Source organism: Cydia splendana, chromosome 8, assembly GCF_910591565.1.
Source record: "Cydia splendana chromosome 8, ilCydSple1.2, whole genome shotgun sequence".
Taxonomy (NCBI): Eukaryota; Metazoa; Arthropoda; class Insecta; order Lepidoptera; family Tortricidae; genus Cydia; species Cydia splendana.
Window position 1 is genome coordinate 16,599,574 of NC_085967.1, and position 20,836 is coordinate 16,620,409.

At 39.6% G+C, this 20,836-nt stretch overlaps 2 long non-coding RNA genes across 2 annotated transcripts in view; one reads left to right on the plus strand and one right to left on the minus strand.

Annotated features, from left to right (window-relative positions):
* The window catches only part of LOC134792923 (uncharacterized), a 242,032-nt gene extending 229,469 nt beyond the window's left edge, over positions 1-12,563 (minus strand). The window contains exon 1 of the long non-coding RNA XR_010144483.1: positions 12,472-12,563. This is a non-coding gene — a long non-coding RNA (uncharacterized LOC134792923). The remainder of the gene's footprint in view (positions 1-12,471) is intronic.
* LOC134792922 (uncharacterized) overlaps positions 1-20,836 on the plus strand; it is a 254,775-nt gene that overhangs the window by 212,519 nt on the left and 21,420 nt on the right. The window lies entirely within an intron of this gene.

Consider the following 20,836-nt stretch of genomic DNA (forward strand, 5'->3'; position numbering starts at 1 on the left):
GAGGCCTGTGTGCCCATGCTGACGCTAGCTCTGAGCTTAGGTCTCTCACCATAGATCCCACATCCTACATCATTGCCTTTTTTGGAACCATCTGTATACCAAACGTGGCTTCCCTCTTCGACGTACATTTGGTTGTTGGTCCATTTGTCTCTAGGAGGTATTTCTACTGTGTACAGTTTGGTGAGATGACATTCGGTGTGCGTGTCATCAGTGGGCATGCTAAGGGTTCTATTTGCAAAGACCCAGGCCTTTAGATTGGCTAATGCCTGAGAGCGCCATTTTGGCCTGTTTAGCGTGCATATTCTGTAGACGCACTGCTTGGCCTCCTTTTGCACCTGCAGGTGGAGTGGTATGATGTCTAGCAGTGCATCTAGGGCCGCTCCCGGTGTCGAAGAGAAGGCGCCTGTTGCTGTTAAACAAGCCGTGCGTTGCAGGCTGTTTAGAGTGTCTATTGCTGTCTTTTGGTTGGTTTTGTTACACCAGACTGCGGAGGCGTAGGTGACAATTGGCCTCACTACCGCTGTGTATAACCACATAGCAATTTTGGGTCTTAAGCCCCATCTTGCTCCTGCCATTCGACAGCATGACCACATGGCCATTTTCGCTTTTTGCATAATGTTTCTCAGGTGAGGGTTCCAAGTTAACTTTTGGTCAAAAGTGACCCCTAGATACTTGACCTCTTCCGAGAACGGTATTATTTGTCCATTAAGTCTTGGTTTTATTAGTTTATCGAGCTTCCGTTTCCTTGTGAATGGTACTATTACAGTCTTGCTCGGATTAATGGACAAGTCATTTTCTCTACACCATTTGAATATTGTGTTTAGAGCTCCTTGCATTAGGTTGGATATGGTGCTGAGGCAAGGGCCTTTGACGATAACTACAAGGTCGTCGGCATATCCTTGTGTGTCAAAGTCTTGGCCTGACATGATTGCAAGAAGTTGGTCCACTGCTAGGGTCCATAATAGTGGGGATAGAACGCCTCCTTGTGGGCACCCTCTAGTGGTATAAAATGCATGCTCTATATTATTCATGGTCAAAGTGGCTACTCTGTTCGAGAGCATGCTATGTACCCATCTGGTGGTGATTTCGTCTACTCCCTTTGATGTCATACCATTGAGTATGGTCTCTGTGGGCGTGTTGTCGAAAGCACCTTCAACATCAAGGAACGCACATAGAGCGGTTTGCTTTTCCTCTAGGGTTTTTTGCACCTTGTCAACCAGGTCGAGTAGGGCAGTCTCCGTAGATTTTCCCTTTTGGTAAGCATGTTGGTTTACGCTTAGTGGTCTCTCCACCAGGTATTTCGCTCTAATGTGCTGATCAATGATTCTTTCCATCGTTTTGAGTAAGAACGATGTTAGACTAATGGGTCTGAAGGATTTAGGCTGTGAATAGTCCTTTTTCCCTGCTTTTGGTATAAATCGTACCTTGACCCTAGTCCATTGATCTGGTATAATTCCCCACGCAAAACTTGCTCGGAATATTCTGACCAGATGCGGGAGGAGGAGGTCCTGTCCTTGCTGTAAAAGCGCTGGAAACACTCCGTCTTCTCCCGCCGATTTAAATGGTTTAAATTTTTTTAAAGCCCATTTAATTTTGTTTGGTCTAAAGATGTTGCCAAATTCCAGTCTATATTGCGTGCCCTGTGGATTTGATTATTCCTTTGGGCGCATAACTGTGTGTTACTGGTTGTGTACGAACCGGGGAAGTGGGTGCCTCTGAGCAGGTCTAGAGTTTCCTCTTCTGTGTTCGTAAAAGTGCCATCTGGTCTTTTAAGAAGACCGAGGTAGTTGGTTGGTGTCTTGGAGAGTATTTTGTGAATTCGTGCTCCTTTGTGAGTTTGGGCAATCTCTTCACAAAACCTTCTCCAGGACTTCCTTTTTGCCTTCCTGATTTGTTTATTATATTCAGTCAGCGCTCTACCATACCTTTCCCACTCATTCGGTGTGGTAGAGTGATTGAATATGCGACGTGTGGACCTGCGGAGGTTTTCTAGCCTTTTGTTCCACCACGTCGTTGAGTTAGTAGTTTTTGACTCCTTCAAAGGACAATTTTGTTCGTAGGCCTTAAGTATGCCTTCGGATAATAAGTCGACTGTTAGGTTGAGAGAGTCTGGTGTTTTAACATATTTTGGTAAATCCTTTAGACGGTTTTCGAGGTCAGCCTTATAGGCTTCCCATGACGTTTCTTTTGGATTTCTACGCATTAGTGATTCCCTAGCTAGAGAGTCTTTAACACTGAACAAAATATGTCTGTGGTCCGACATTGAGTTTTCGCTACTGACTCGCCAGTCGACTAGGCAGCTTGCCGCCTTTTCAGTAGCAAAGGTTATATCTAATACTTCTTGCCTAGCTCTAGTTACGAAGGTGGGCGTGTTGCCCTTATTCAACAAGTGCAGACAATTGGTAAAGATAAATTGGGATAGTAACTCACCCCTTTTGTTGATTCCAGTGCTCCCCCAGATGGTGTGGTGGGCGTTGGCATCACACCCCACAATAAGTTCCGCCTTTTGTGCCTGAGCGTACTCTAGCACGTTAGTCAGTTCTTCTGTGGGGTCTTGCTTCTCTCCGGGCAGGTAGGCGGAGCAAACTATTACCTTCAGTGCTCCTCTCCCTTTGAGATTGACATAGGCAGCTACGGTGTCTTCACTGCGTCGGAGGTAAATCTTAAAACTTAAATACGCGATTAAGTCCCGTTGTGCAGTTTGATAATGTTTAATAATCGTGAAAGTTTAAATCAGTGTCTTCACTGCATAGTTCTGCAACAGGCAAGAAGTTAATGTTTTTGTTAAATACGATGCAGGCTCTCGGTTTAGCACCTTTTTCGTCGATTAGTACCTTTCCTGCTCTGTTGAATCCTGTTACCATGGATTTGTTGTTTATCCATGGTTCTTGTATGAGGGCGATGTCCAGGCCATTTTCGCCGAAGAGTTTCTCTACGACCGCAGTGGCCGCTATGGCGTGGTGTAGATTGGCCTGTAGGAACATCACCCCCCTACCCCTGGTTGCGTCGTTATTTACCACGGCGGTGGGCACTGTTGTGCCCTTGGTGGCCTCCTCCGTTCCCTCTACCCCTTGGACGGTTTTTGCCCCTGTGGCCTCCCCTGTTGGCGAGAAACCGCTGCATCCCCGAGGATCCTGGAGTAGGATTGGAGGTGGAAGGAGCCGCCCGCTTTGGGCCGGAAGGCACCTTTGGGGCGGGTGTTTGGGTTAGGGTGGTGGGTGGGACAGGGATTGCAGGCTGCGGTGTAGGGTTTTGGGTGGGTTGCGTTTCTGGCTGTTGGGTCTTAGGTTGGCCCTTTAGCCGAAACTGGACCTCCCGGAAACCTAGGTTTGCCTTTAGGCCCTTTTTTTGAAGGTTCTCCACCGACACGTCGTCTAGAGACAGGGTTACCATAACCCCGCCCTTTTCGACTTTGGTGTGGAGAATCTTCCATAACTCTGTGTGCAGCCCCTGGTTCTGCGCATAGAGTAGAGATAGCGACTGCTTGACCTTGGAGTCGTCTATCTCAGGAATGAACACCATCCCTATATTAGGCTTAGGAAGCTCATTTTCAGGGATGACCCCGAGGTTGGCTTCCGGCCATGGTTTTAGGGTTGGTGTTATTTCCTCAAGCCAGGCTTTAGATCTTTGGTCACTGCATGTAATGAGTAACCAGCCTGGCTTGTAAGCGTAACCCTTAAACTTTGGTCCCTTGTCCATTTCCAGGGTCGCAATCATTTGCAGGATGGTATTGCATAGGGACCCCAATTGCGCGACATTCATCGGCTTGGAGTCCTTGATTCCGACCCGGACTTGGCTAAGGACCTCGTTATAGGGTTGTGGAGGTTGGGGTTGGGTTGTAGGGCTCTCACTCACATTTGGGAACTTGCTAGCGTTACCCTGTGGCGATTTCTCCTCCGAGCGCGGCCGTTTGGCCGATTTCGGCTCGGGTTTGGAGTGTGAGGACCCGAACTTGTACCCCATCTTTTTAAGTTCCGCAAAGCTCTTTGCGGACAGTTGTAGCGCTTCCTCGTGCGCCACTCCTAGTCCTCTAAGAGCTTTGTAGCGGCCCTTCACAGAGCCCGTCAATTTCTTGACGGACTTGCGCATGTCAGGGTTGGGAGCCTCCGTTGGGTTGCTTGGGCAATGAGTATCGCTCCTTTCAACCGTGTCGGCGCTCTCCACTCCCTCCATGGCTTGCTCCGATGTTTGGGCAGAATCTTCCGCACCTACCATCAGGGGCATTAGTTCCTGGCATAGGTCTTCCAGGGTACCTTCAGTTTTTTTATTAGCTTCTTCCATACAAATCCCACGAGAAGCTAGGGAAAAATGTGGTCAGTTGCCAGCAGAGCCCCGCTTGCTGGAACAAGGCAAAATACACCTCGAGGTTGCCCGGTATCGAGGGTCATCGTTAGCGACTGAGCTCCCCCTCAGCCACGCATCTCTCGGCACGATTGGTCCACCTTAGATTGGGGTTTTTTAAAGAGGTTGTCTCCTCTTGGAGTGGAGTAGGAGTTGTGGAGTGAAAGGGAAGTCGATGACGAACAAAGCAAAATCCTATACAAAAAGTGTGTTAAGCGAGCCCGAAGGGCGAGCTTCAGGCCGGGAGGCCGAAGGCCGACCCCGGCGGAGGGCCGAAGGCCCGGAGCCTCCACCCCGACTCCCAAAACGCGAGGCCGAAGGCCGAGCTGCGTGAATGCAGTTCCCCCAAGCGTTCTACAAAGTCAACTGTCTTGATAAGCGAAGCCGGCGGGCCGAAGGCCCGACGGCGAAGCGTCGAGGCTCGCGAAGGCCGAGGGCCGAGCTCCGCGTAGGGCCGAAGGCCCGAAGCGTCACACGAGAGGGGGAAGTTGGCCTACGGCCTTCGGCCTTCGGCCCGCCGTTTCGCTTGTCTAAGACACTTTTCCTATTGGGTCGTGTTTAAGCTCCAACTTCCCGCTTAAGCCCCGAAGCAAAACCAACCCTCCCAACTGTTTTAATAAGCGAAGCGGCGGGCCGAAGGCCCGACGCTGAGCTTCGAAACCCAGCGAAGGACGAAGGCCCGGAGCGTCCCTTACGAGTTCCCAAGCACGCGAGGCCAGGCCGAGCTGCGGGAATGTAGTGCTTTCACGCGGATCTTTTCGTCCTAGCAAAAGTACAACTTTATTTCTTTTTCCCTTTGGAAAACAAACTACTACTACTACTACTACTACAACAACAAAAACAACAGCACCAACAACAAACTACAAGAAGACCGCGGGGCCCTCGGGCCCCGCGCACAGGGCAAAATCTAGTCATACTATTTATTACCTCAGGAGCTACTAACACATACAGGTTGCTCCAAAGTAAAAAAATCGTAATTTGTTATGATACTTTGTATACTGGTTCTAAATACCATTGACGTGTAAAATTGTATTGATTTTATGAATAAATTATTGAATATTGAATATAAATACCCTAATGCATGGACACCCTGTATATCAACTTGAAAGAAAATGTTCAATATTTCTTTATAGTGCGACTCCTTAGCTCGATTTAGTATGGAGGTAGAGTCTGGCTAATAAAAGATGAACCTGCAAAAATGCGGTCCTGGTCTGACCCATCCTAAATCCTGTCCCATCCGGCAGAAAGCACGAAACTTGGCATGCAAACTTCAAACTTCAACATTTATTCAGCAAATAGGCCGCAAGGGCACTATTACACGCCGCTAAAGAAATTTTCACTTCAAAAAGTTTTGAGATGTAATGTGAAACCAAGTCGGTTATTTTAATCAGTGCCAGGGGGTGTTAAAACAGTATCAATAAGATATCTTTAGTTTGTAATTTTTAGCGAGTTTTAGCGGTGGGCAAAGTAATCCGGTGATTTGGCATCCATTCCAACATTGCCCACCACCAAAAACGGATTAGGGTTGTCACTTTCATCTAATTTACCCAACTTCGCATGTAAAATAAGGTTATGTTTGTACACTAAAGTAAGTTTATAAATATATACTGTATTTAATTTGTCTTATTATCCTTTACTTAGATGTTTTATCCCGTTAACTAATGAAAACACAGCAAAAATCATATTTTTGGCCATTAAACTATTGTAACAGATTTTCTCAAAAGTGACAACCCTAGCCTTTGTAAAATGCTTAGGCGAGCCTTATATGGAAATGAGCAAAAACGGGTAGGCAACATTGCCCAGCAAATTTATTTAAAAGTTTTTACACTTATCGCTAAGTTATTAACAGGGAATGGTAGGATTGCCCAAAACCAGTGATCCTTAGACATCATCATCATACGAGCTGTATTTGAATACCAAATTGACGTGGGCAATGTTGGCGAAAACTCCGGATATCTTTGCCCACCTTCTAAAACGCAAAAAAATGGGTAAAAACACGATAAAAATATTTTTTCTTCACATAAACTGATGCGTTTGATCACAATGGACGTGCTGAGCAAAAAAAGTAATTACGATTTGTTTTTTTTTTGAGAAATTCGTGTTTTTTTTTAAATGCGGGCAAAGTTGGTGATAATGACCGGTACCTACTCTTCGAAGGCCGCAAAAATATATGACATGCTCTTATGGTTCTACAAATAAGATCGTGTCAGATATTTTTGCGGCCTTCGTTGTGTGTTGTGTAACATAAATTGCAGGTGACTGTATATTAGGAATAATTATTTTATTTAGTTTCAACGAAAGTTTCAAGTTTAGTACGAAAATACTTCAGATATACAATATGCACAAAATGTAGACCTAATCGAAATAAAACATTGCTTTTTATAGTAAATTTTTTTTAAAAACATTCGATACATAGGTATACATAACAATAACCAGGCCACAGCGGTATTGGCCTGTAAGCTTTATCTCGGTCTCCAAAGCCGCAAAAACTCGCTAGTACTTCGTGCTGGTCTAGCCGTTATTTTTTCTTGAAGATTTTCAGAGAACAGCACGTACACGCATTATACATATAGACGGAACGAACGGCATAATCATAATCATTTATTCGTCGCAATCCATGGTATTACAGATCTAGGTACAAGACTTTCAGGTATTACTTATACGAATTACATAACGCTTCCTGTTAATAGGCAATATTTTAAGATAAAAGTTCTATAATATATTACAAGATTACAATTGTCATCAAAATTAATTGACGTACAGAAGTCAAATACGTTTTTAAAATGACGCAAAATGAAAATTAATCCCAATCAGTAAAGGATGAGTCTTTAAACTTTTTTCATTTTAAGCGAGTTTTGATTTGAAGGAACATAATACTTAAATTCGACTGTAATCGTATTGTTTTAAGATAGTTTACTGAGGTTTTCAACCATTATGACCCGTAAATAACAGCAAATCAAATTTAAAGGAGACGCGAGCTGATATTTATGTACCCTATTTTTTGAAATACAATTTATCTACTGGTATACTTTCTCGTGTGCGTATATGATTTAATGTCAAATCAAGCTGTCATTTTTATTTGAAGAATTATACGTGTGCTCCGGTGCAGCCCCAGCGGGCATCTGACTTGAAGAAAAATTTTGAGTGATGTCGTCAATGTATGGAAATTGTTCGAAGGTTTACATTTGAGATTGAATTTCTGTGTTGTCTTTGTGAGTAAAAATATAAATCTTGAATTGTCTAGCTTTCAAAATCACACAATAATTCAATTACTGTCAAAGACAAAATTGTTTTGCTTCTTTCTCAAACGGAACTCCATATTTTGATATTTTGATACTTTTAGTGTCGATTTGTAGAGAATAACAGCAAATTAAAAATATAATGGCATGAAGAGTCGGTACACGGTTTCTTCGTGAACAAATTTACGTGTAATAATAATAATTATAATATAATATATATTATAGTGGTTTTCCGGGTCAAGGTCCGGGTCCGAGTCCGGGTCCGAGTCTGAGTCCGAGTCCGGGTCCGAATCCGTGTCCGAGTCCGTGTCCGGGTCCGAGTCCGAGTCCGGTTCCGAGTCCGGTTCCGAGTCCGGTTCCGAGTCCGGGTCCGAGTCCGAGTCCGGGTCCTAGTCCGAGTCCGTGTCCGAGTCCGAGTCCGGGTCCGAGTTCGATTCCAAGTCCGGGTCCGAGTCCGGGTCCGAACCGGATCCGGGTATGAGTCCGGTTCTGGGTCCGAGTCCGGGTCGCAGTCCAAGTCAAAATCGAAATTAGAAATCACCAAACGTGTACTATGCGTCGTTGAAGAGTTTTGTTCTGGTCATCATCAGCAGTTCCACTTCATCAAATGCGACAGTTTTTAATGTAAATGCTTGATTTTATGATGAAAATACAAAAAAAATCTATACTTTAATATTTGAGGAGTTCCCTCGATTCCTTATGGATCCCATCATTAGAACTCGAGCTTGACAAAAATGTGGCTTTAAAACTTGACTTGCTTAACAAACATAACGAAGAGGAAAAATCGCCAAACGTGAACTATGCGTGGTTGAAGAGTTCTGTTCTGGTCATCATCAGCAGTTCCACTTCATCAAATGCGCCAGTTTTTAATGAAAATCCTTGATTTTCTGATGAAAATACAAAAATGTCTATACGCATGCCTTTAAGATTTGAGGAGTTCCCTCGATTCCTCATGGATCCCATCATCAGAACTCGAGCTTGACAAAAATGTGGCTTAAAAACTTGACTTGCTTAACAAACATAACGAAGACGACAAATCGCCAAACGTGAACTATGCGTCGTTGAAGAGTTCCGTTCTGATCATCATCAGCAGTTGCACTTCATCAAATGTCACTTTTTTGAATGTGTATGCTTAATTTGATGATAAAAACCCAAAAATCACTATATGTATGCGTTTAAAATTTGAGGAGTTCCCTCGATTCCTCATGGATCCCATCATCAGAACTGGGTTTTGACAAAAACGGAACCAATCTGTATGCATATACATACAATCAAAAAACTAATTTTCAAAATCGGTCCAGGAATGACGGAGATATAGAGTAACAAACATAAAAAAAATAATAAATAAAAAAAACATACAACCGAATTGATAACCTCCTTCTTTGAGATTTGGAAGTCGGTTAACAAACTAATATTAGCCCAAAATCTAAAATAAATGAAGTACCGATCACATAAAAAGTAAAAAATTAAAATAAGTAAATAAAAACAGGAAGGTATCATAAAATGTTAATGAAGAGAAATTGTAAGAGATGGTATTATGCCAACCAACAACTGCAAAGTTTTTTAACATCGGTTTGTGGCAAATACTGTTTAGTTTATCTTTATTTTAAAACGAAAAATGTCAACTTGCATGTTTTCTCCACTGTACACAGAATAAGTAATGATGTTACTATATCTCATATGTTCAGAATATTACTTGAATAAACTTATTATCCTATATAAAATGTGTGTTTTTATATTTCTAAACCCAGTTTCTAAGTAGATTGCACATACATTATAGTCACATTAAAATTCCATTTTGCGAAATAAAGAATTCAACATTTAACTTTGCAAAAGTAGATAATTGTTATTAGAATATTTTCTAAAAGCAATAAAAATGAGAAGATTAGGTTAGATTCGAGCTACAATGACATTAGGTTGGGTTCAAGGTAAGGTTGCAGGGCCTCAACAAGGGAAAAAAGGGGGAGGGACTGTTGGCCTGGCTAAGTGAGCCAGAACTCACCCACTACTCCCTACTACTGCCGTAAGCAGGTAATGAATTCCCAATGTATTAGGTATAGGTTTAATAAATTATAAATATATTTCATTAATAACATAATAATATACAAATATGTAAAAGCATAAAGTAATAAATAAGCCTACAGTAATCACGTATACCGGTCCCACGGATGCGGATGTTGCTTACATAATCTCGTCTGTCAAGGAGTTTCGGCAGGAAAGGCCTTGGCAGACTTATATATTCATGAAATGAGGGCTCATACCTACCGATTGGAATTGGTTTCATGGCGGTATCAGATGGGTTAGTGTACGGTAACCGATGGTCATCTTGCTTATAATCTCGTCTGCCAAGGTGTTTCGGCAGGAAAAACCTTGGCAGACTTATATATTCCTAAAATGGGGGTTCATACCTACCGAATGGAATTGGTTTCATGGTGGTATCAGATGGGTTAGTGTAGGGTAACCGATGGCGACCTTGCTTACATAATCTCGTCTGCCATGGTGTTTCGGCAGGAAAAGCCTTGGCAGACTTATATATTCCTGACATGAGAGTTCATACCTACCGACTGGCATTGGTTTCATGGTGGTATCAGATGGGTTAATTTAGGGGTCCCGATGGTCACCTTTGAGAGCGTCTGCCAAGCACTTCCGGCAAAAAAAATAGTGGCAGACTTCGCTTTTCTGTGTCTACATGTAAATTTCTAACTGCTGCCATAACTACTATCTCGGTATCAGATGGGTTAAATCAGCCCCTTTTTTCGCACCGGAAGTGGCCTTCTTTTTCGTACTTTCGGCAAGTTCCGCCGTGGCAGACTATCGAATTCGGACTTAGCATAACTTTTCTGGGAAACCATTGTGCATTTCATCGTGGTATCAAGTCGGTTAAAAATTTTGCGGCCGGCTCTTCTACTATATGGAGATAGTTTGAGTCCCGGGGAAGGACAAAGGGTAGTTTTCATTCAAGAATAATAATTTAATAATTCAGCCTATATACGTCCCACTGCTGGGCACAGGCCTCCTCCCATGCGCGAGAGGGCTTAGGCTATAGTCCCCACGCTAGCCCAACGCGGATTGGGGACTTCACATACACCTTTGAATTTCCTCGCAGATGTACGATGTTTTCCTTCACCGAAAAGCTAGTGGTAAATATCAAATGATATTTCGTACATAAGTTCCGAAAAACTCATTGGTACGAGCCAGGATTTGAACCCGCAACCTCCGGATTGAAAGCCAGACGTCATTTCCACTCAGCCACCACTGCTACTCATTCAAGAAATCACTCTTTAAGAAAAAGGGGGGTTGAAGTTTGTATGGGGAATCAACAAAACGCAGATTGAATAAAATAATAGCTACGTACCTAAATTAATAATTCCATGCTGACGAAGTCGCGGGCAAAAGCTAGTATTATAAAGGCGAAAGTGTGTCTGTCTGTCTGTCTGTCTGGATGGAATTTTGTATGGGCAATCAATAACCGCTGAACCGATTTAAATGAAATTTGGTATGGTGATAGTTTGAGTTGTGGGGAAGGATATAGAATAGTTTTAATCCCCGAAATCATCCCTTAAGGGTGTAAACAAGGGGTAGAAATTTGTATAGGGGTTCAATAATTTCTTGAAATAGGACTTGCCTTTTAATTATCATTTAAAAGTTCGTAAGAGATAAAGAATGTTTATGTATTTGTGACCAATTTTATTAGCCATACCTACTAGACCGGGAGATAGTGACACATTTTACTGGGTCATTTGTACCAGTATGGCGGTTCGTCAGGGGTCTAAGCATGTAATGAAGGAAAGAAAATGCTATGACCATAGCGCTGGTACCGGCGGCCCAATCGCGTGGGCGTTAGTCGAACGTGTCGGATAAAATACGAGTGTCGAACGATTTGTACCACAAAAATCCTCGTATTATTCGATAGTCCATAAAAAAGAAGTAGGCGGTAGCGTAATGCCATACTTCTCCGGTGTGACTTACAGCCCGCCATACTGAGGCGAACACGTTAATTAAAAAAAAACAATTCAACCATTTGTACCAAGCTAATTTTTGCACAGGTGATCATCGTCGAGCAGCCATTCATGGACATCACCATGCCATACTTTTCGGATGGTTCCAAATGCCCGCCATACCGCCGCAAGGGAGTTAATTTTTTTTTATTGCTAAACGATTTGTACCATCTTGAATTTTTTTTTCAACACTTTCTGTGTGATCATAAATAGAAATCTCGTAATGCCATACCTGTAGGAGGTGGCAAATGTGCACAATATTTTTTTTTTATTGTAAGATTTTATTCGTATTTTTGACGATTTGTACCAGTATGGCACTAATTTTTCCTGAAAGTTTAAGTTTTACCGAATATAAATCCAAAATTTCAAAGACGTAGGTGGCGGCAATCTTGTCTTATAACTATATATTATGTTGAATAATATTGTACGGCTACCACCGCTCGAACGATTTCTCGAATCATAGAGATCTCGGCTCATCGTGCTGTAAACCTCCATTCACCATTAAATTACATCAAATCTACCACTGTGTTGCCAGTAAAATGAAACGTTTTATTAATAGTAAATATATTTATCGGCGGAAGAATGCACATAAGTAAATAAATTACTACTAATTAAAAATACAATATTTAAATGCTTATTTTAAATAATCAGTCTTCTAAAAAGCTGTCCCACCTTGGCACTTCACCATAAGTACGGTGTAATTTTCCCAAACGTTTTTTTTCCAACGTTCGTAAATTTAAAATGCCATACTGTAACAATTCGTTCCATTTTTTAGGGTTCCGTACCCAACGGGTAAAACGGGACCCTATTACTAAGACTCCGCTGTCCGTCCGTCCGTCTGTCACCAGGCTGTATCTCACGAACCGTGATAGCTAGACAGTTGAAATTTTCACAGATGATGTATTTCTGTTGCCGCTATAACAACAAATACTAAAAAGTACGGAACCCTCGGTGGGCGAGACCGACTCGCACTTGCCCGGTTTTTTTTTTGAATTCATATCTTGCTTGAGTGTGACAATCTTCCGCCCCATGGTAACAGTAGATATGGGATATTTTTTTTTAGGTAGAATTTTACCCAAACGATCCGGATACAAAGATGCCATACTGTAACAAATGATTTTATGTCTTGTACTTTGAAAACCCGTCGAAATATCAACTTTTTCAAGTATGGTGCCCCTTTTTCCCCCTATTAGAAGTATGGCAAATACAATAATGGTCACATTGCATCATCTAATTTCCAAAAATCCAAATGCCATACTGGTACAAATCGTCAATTTTTTTTTTATTTTTTAAGTCTTGGCTTAAGTCTCACAGTCGTCCGCCCCGTAGTTATAATCCGGAATAATTTATTTTTAGGTATAATTGTATCCAATCAAACAGAATATGATGATGCCATGCTGTAAAAAAATATTTTACGTATTGTATAGTCGTATTTTTGAAACGTGTCGATTAAATAAGTTTTTCAAGTATGGCAGCACTTTTTCCCCCTACTATAAGTATGGCAATTATAATAACGGTCACATTTTATCAAATACTCTCCAAAAATTTAAATGCAATACTGGTACAAATCGTTTAGCAAAAAAAAAAATTAACTTCCTTGCGGCGGTATGGCGGGCATTTGGAACCATCCGAAAAGTATGGCATGGTGATGTCCATGAATGGCTGCTCGACGATGATCACCTGTGCAAAAATTAGCTTGGTACAAATGGTTGAATTGTTTTTTTTTAATTAACGTGTTCGCCTCAGTATGCCGGGCTGTAAGTCACACCGGAGAAGTATGGCATTACGCTACCGCCTACTTCTTTTTTATGGACTATCGAATAATACGAGGATTTTTGTGGTACAAATCGTTCGACACTCGTATTTTATCCGACACGTTCGACTAACGCCCACGCGATTGGGCCGCCGGTACCAGCGCTATGGTCATAGCATTTTCTTTCCTTCATTACATGCTTAGACCCCTGACGAACCGCCATACTGGTACAAATGACCCAGTAAAATGTGTCACTATCTCCCGGTCTATACCTTTAAGGGTGAAAAAGAGATGACATGGGGGTGGAAGTTTGTATGGAGAATAAATAAAAAGCAACTTTTAACTTCTCCATCTTCTTTATCTTCCTAACCTTCTTCAACTTCTCCAACATCTTCATCTTGTTGAACTTCAACTTCTTCAACTTAAACTTCTCCAATTTATTTAACTTCTTCAACTTCAAATTCTCCAACTTTTTCAAGTTTTTCAACTTCGATTTCTCCAACTTCTTCAACTTCAACTTCTCTAACTTCTTCAACTTCAACTATTCCTACTTCTTCTCCATGGTCTTGTCCAGTTCCTCTTTGGTAACTACCGTCAGCCAGTAGATGCAGTGATGTTAGAACCTAAAACAAAGAGTTGTAAGTTGGTATGTCGTTATTAAATAAGGTGACAAGAATGATTTGAGGAATAGTGCAACATAATACGAGTATCTTTACTTTAAAATGTGCTGGCAATCCATCGCCATGTTGAGGCTTGAGGTCAGCGTCGAGTTTGGCACACAAATAGAGTGCCAATTCTTTGCGCACTATATATATGTGCTGAAACTCCTCGCTGGGCATATCAAATGGGTTGCATGTAGCCCTTAATGGCCCGTCGTTGGAGTTACCTATGCTATTTTTCTTCGATAACTAGCAGCAGCTGCCAAGAAGAAATGATATTATAATCTTGCCATCCCTTAAAATAATGTACGTATCGATAATGTTATATGTAAATTCAAATTTAATTCAAAGTTCAAAATGTATATATTATATTTAAGAAAAAAATCAGATACTTACCTACTGATATTTTAACTTCAAGAAATTGCATTTTTTACCACTTCTATACCACAAGAGCACTTATGACTTATGAGTGAATTGCAAAAAATTTGTACATAGTTAAGCACCTGTAATTAGTACAAAGTTAATTGATGAAGTTGTGTTACCACAGTTAAGCCATTTCTATTTAAGTTAGATGCATGAAAGTGTGTTAGCGAATGCTATAGACTTATATGTGTACGATTTAAGTACAATAAATACAATTTACATAGTTAATTTTCGTAACAAATTATTATTTGTATCTCCTTGGATATCACGGGCCTATAATCCCGGCTTTTTGATAGGCTTGCGTGGGGACACAGATCCAACACGTAGAGGCCCCTTGGAGAGCTTTTATGTCATGTAGAACGCCTGCTGGAACCCGTTCACAGGTGCTACAATAGACACCCATGAACCGGTCTCAGCAGGCATTGGGACTATTATTATTATTATTATATATTAATATTAAATTAATCAATTAAGTTAAGACTAATCACAGCTTCTTAACTGCGCTTATCGTGACCCAGTGAGCACTACGATAAATTAATCAAAGGCTAGCTGTCAAAAATCGACTTTATGTCTACTTATCCAACAATTGTAGCCACTTACCGTGTATTGTTGTCTAAGTGGACAAAACGGTATGAATGTTATAAAACTGTATAAATCTAGACAAGTGACATTTATATCATTTAACTTATCCACTTATCCACTAAGTTTAAGTTGGAAATGTAAACAAATGACATATTATCCAACGACCATGTTATGCAGTTAATCGTTTAACGACTATCGCTGTCAAAAGTGGAAAAGACGACAAATCAATAAAAACTGGATAAAATGTCCGTTTTATCATCATTTATCCAGCCATATCATTTATACAGTCGACCATCATAGCCTTGCAGTTTGAGGGAAACTTACTCGATGGAATTTAAATCAAAAAAGAAAAACTCAATGACATTGTAATGAACAGTGTCCGTCACACGTGACGTCACGTCTTACGTCTTACGCTGTCGCGAGTTTAACATTTTTTCCCCATCACAAATAGTGCACAGCGCCGCTAAAGAAGTTTTCACTTCAAAAACATAAAATTTGACCATTGCGTTGGGTTTCAATTACACTGAAAATATATGCTTTTGTTTAAAAATGTACTACTAATATAATAAATACTACTAGTATTATGGTATGTAGGGTAATATAGGTACCTACTATCTAGTTTCAGTTGAAAATAAATGAAAATAAGAGAGAGACGTTTTCGTGATTTATTAAAAGTGTGTATTAAAAGTAGTGTCACTTAAAATCAGGATGAAAAAGTTCAATCTACGCTGATAGCATGAAAAATAACTTATAATTTTATGGAGAATATACTTGTCCCGGATATTATTATTGCAGCTTTCAGTTTTCATGAAAATTTATAAAAACTAAAAATATAAAGGCGATATACCTAAAAGTGGGGGAGGGGGGGGAGGGAAACAATAACTTCTCGACGTGTTTCTACTTCTATTTATTCTTATAAACCTATACGGCTCGATTCGGGCAATGAATTAGACATTCACTAGATATGAAATAGTAAAAGGTACCTTATGGAGGTTGGCGCCGCGATTCGGGAAATGAATTATTCACTAGATATAAAAATAGTAAAGATAATATATCTTTACTATATAGAATCGCGCCGCTAAAAGCTTTATGTATGCCAAGTTTCGTGTTTTCTGCCGGATGGGACCATAAAAGGAGAATATTTGAAGATAATATTTTTTGTTTCAGTTATATGTTTGTAGTTTTAATTTTGATTACATTTTGTAAAAGAGGTGTAAATAAGAAATTTATTAAAAAAAAAATTGTTCATGCATTTGTACAGGATACTAAATAACTTTTATCTTGATACCAACCAAGGAATCGCGAAAAGAAATTGGCTGGTTCATACATTTTGGCTGTTGCTGTTGCTGGCATCAGTTGTCGAATATGCTTTATAAGAGAATTTTATGACTTTAAATCCAACCGCACAATTCATTTAGTATTGCGTAAGAACCTACGAGTGTTAGGCCTCGTTTAGCTATAGGTAAGAATGTGGCAAACAGCAAGTTTCGAATTCCTCCACCGGAAAGCATTAGCTTATTTATGTAATGTTATCACCTCTATTACACTCTTATTAAGGATTACTGGCCACCGGAATTACTGACCGCATGACTAGTTGTTGGAAACATCCTTTTTTCGATTTTATTAGGGTTCCGTAGGCAAAATAGCAATTAAGGATGACTCACGGCTCACGGTAAACCGGGCCGGGGCCGGTCCGGAGCTTCCCGCGCTTCGTTTTCTATGGAAAGCACCACGTGATCACCGATCAGCCGTCATAAAAACGTTATAGAAAAAAATTACATGTCGGACGCCTCGGCACGGGCCCGGTCCGGTCTAGCGTGAGTCATCCTTTACAGTACGCTTATAGTTTCGTCGTGTCTGTCCGTCCGTACGTCTGTCTATCAGTATGTCACAGCCATTTTACTCGAAAACTATTTTAATGGAATTTGGATCATGTTGTTTTGTAGAGGTTTGCCGCTACTATATAACATTAATATTACAGGAAAGGATATAGGAACTATATTCATCATGGTACATTTTAAATCAATAAAAATCATATCAGAACTAATTTTGTAATTTAACCGCCTATTGTTTTTCGTGAAATTTCTATAGTTAAGATCAAGTTAAAATAATATCCTTAAATTTAAAAAAATCTGAAATAAGTGAAATTATTTTTACATAAAAAAATATGTCCAAACTTTGTACCTTGGTGCCCTTGGTGCGCGAGTCAGAGTCGCACTTAACCAGCTTTTTATTGCATGTCCCAAACTGGTAATTTCTACTAAAAATATTTTATCCAAATTAATTAAATCTCATTTAAATTTTGTAATGCTTATTCCTGTATAATTTTATGAGCGACTACGTGTCTTGCTTTAGAAACTGATATTATTGCATTTAGCGGCCTTGATTGCTTTTCCTAGTGTAGCCTAAATAAGTAGATTATAATCTCTGAATAGGAAGTCGGCTTTAACAGGTCAGTCTCAGGGCTCCGTACAAAACAATACACTACAGTTCAAAAATAATTTGTTACAGATAATGGACCCACCTACGCTTGTCGCTTAGCCATTTGAATTCCGCATAAATTAGGCATAAAAGGTAAATGATTTTTAATTTTATTATTACAGTGGTATATAAATTAATTGAAAATGTGTAATGTTAATATATTAAAACATATTGATGTCTGGCCGGCTGAGGATTAACTACTTTTTACTATCCACTAAATAAAGGAAAATATATTGGTACACATATACCCCCTTACTCACAAACACTACAAGCCTCGATAAGCTAATAATCGTTTGTCTTAATCTGTCATTTTGTATTTGTAAGAAAGGGATTAGGTATTTTAGAAAAGCAAATACTTTACGCAACCACATATTATACTTATATTGTTTCTGAATTAAATAATTCCAATACAACTTAACGCCATTTCGATTTTGGTCACGTTTTTGATTTTTGACAGGCAATTGTTTTACCTAGAGGACCTTTGTAATAATTTCCATAACTACCAAGTAACATGTTTACTATATTTAGCTTAATCTGTGACCTCGATGTCACTGTACTAGATAGCTTGAAATTTAAAGGACTTTAATACTAACTACCGTTCTGTTTGCAATTTCTTCACATTAGCTTGGAAAGGCGACGGTAGTGAGATTTTATCGCTTGCCTTTAAAGACACTGTTATTTTAGATCAAATACTTGGAACAGCTTATTCCAAACAGGTTAATTTAATTTATTAATCTGCGATTTAATTTGGCCATTTGGATTCCTACAGCCAGCAAACATTTTGATCATGACAACCGAGTAGAAAACAAATTATCCAATATCCATATAATTACTAGGCAGGATTTAGTCAGTACCTATTAGTATAGTATCAAGTTATCAACAGCCGGCATATTATGGATGGCTTTATCCCTCTTTATTCCCGTGATAAAATAACTGTCACTTTTTAACACCGTGGGATAAGTAGAAAGTGACGGACACCGTTTTATCACGCTGTCACGTAGACAAGAACGACCATCATATCCGTACAGGTTAGATTACATACAGATAGGTAATAATTATTTAAAGTGGATCCAATTCAGCATAAACCTAGCTATGAAACCAGCGACAAATAAAATATATAGGTACCTAATGATACTTTACGATCGTGACGGATGGGTGACATCAGTACACGTTAGCAACAAAGTAGCAATTTCTAATCAATAAATACAAGCGTGCTCTAAATAAAGATATCACTCTCAATTCTTAATAATTGTCATAAAGACATAACTAGTCAAGTTGGAAACTACACTCTATTACATGTCATTCAAGGTTAATTTTATGCTAACAAGTAGAATTAAGATACGAGCTTGAGAGGAATGCAGCAGTGGATACGCAAACGAAAGTATAGTTAGTAACGGATCTGCCGGAACGTGCGTAGGAATGTGAACGGAATAGCATGCAAATAGTGAACCATCGTAGTGACATCTACATGCGTATAGGCGTGCTTTAGCAGAGATTTATATTTGGAGAGCAGGATTTGTAGCATTTGAAGTTTAACTAAACGCGTTGACGTGATTAAGATACCTAAATATATACTAAAATTATCTTCACGGGTTAAATAATAGCTGTAAATGTCTGTTTGTGTTTGTATGTTCGCGATGAACTCAAAAACTACTGAACGGATTTTGATGCGGTTTACACATATCGATAGAGTGATTCTTCAGAAAGGTTGGTGTATAATTTTGTTAACCCGTGCGAAGCCGGGCGGGTCGCTAGTAGGACATATAATCGCTCAACAAAATGTTTGAATTTGTTATACTCTTGACTTCATTTGGAATTTTCTCACACTGTATTTTGTTCCTATAGTGGAATATAGTGGAATATAGTGGAGACCGGGCAAAGTGGAGAAGACTGAGCAGGAAAGCGGACCCTGGCGCTAGGCCGGGAAAACGCTAGGTTGAAGAAGAAGAGGAGTGGAATATAGGCAGAACATAGCACGCAAATCGCAGTTGTTGACAACATGGTGCCCTTTATATATCTAAACCATCTAAACGTATCTCCGCGTAAAAGGTACTTTTTATTCGGTTTATCTTGATACGGCTCTGTGTTTTTTTGCTCTACATACGCACGTTTAATAGGCTTTGAATTGTGGTGAAATAACTTAATCATGTCTAAGGTAAACGTACTGGTGCTCGACGCGATCCCAGTACATGTCATCTCGAAACTTGAGTCATTGTCAATAGAGGTGACAGCAAGGTGTCATCTATTGGGCATCTATTATAAGCATGTCGAGCACTAGTACGTTTACCTTAATTATCGATATGTTACGCGATAGTTATTAAAAATGATTTTTTACTCTAAAGTCGTAAACTGTTTTTGTTATACAATTTACATTTATTTTCACATTTACCTATATCAACTGATGAAAACTTCCTTCTCTTGAAAATTTAAACCCCTTTTTGTCTCATAGTTGACTAGCTTTCATTAAAATATGATACACATCTTAGCGGCCATGAAACGCGCAATAATTATTTATGATAATTTATGGCGACACAAAATGACTTCATTATAATTTAAAAGGCCTTTAGAAAATTGCACTTAAATACTACTTACATAATTTTTCTGCCTATCGATTAGGTAACATTTAAAAGCACACGATAGGCTATAAAAATGTTACAGTACACCTAACAAACTAATTATTTAGTTGCATATATACAGGCCTGCTTGCAAAATGCACTAAATATGCAATGCAGTAGGCAAATAAAAAGGCTTGCATCACAATCACAGCAAGTAAGTCTCGTAACAATTTTCCCGATACGCGTGCTGACGACAGACTTTCTTCCTATTCCAGATTCAATCACCGTTGATAAGCATAATTTACCAACAAAGGATATCTTATAGTATTGGTATTATATATAGATAAATATTATACTTTACTTCGGGGCCTCGTTTAATGAATATTGAACTACGGCGAATACATATCCATGTATACATATACATACCTATATTTATAGGGCTAACTAAATTAAATAGATATTTATGTACTTACTATTTTATATTGTGTAAGAGCAATGTGCGGGAAAAAAACCCGGAGAAAGCAGTGTTCCGTTATTCAAAGTAATGACAATTTTAACATTTCCGTGTATTTATATCTTAGAAATGGCAGTATTTGTTAAATGCAACTCTAATTTGTTCGCTAAAGTCTCAGAGTACCGCAAATATCCAACGCGATCACAATATGAGATCAGAAGTTGCACAATGAGCAACGGAACACCACATTGATGCGAAAAAGCATTTTTGGAATGGCAACCAGAATATATAACAAAATTCCTGATTGTTTAAAATCATTACCAATATCACAATTTAAAAAACAACTGACTG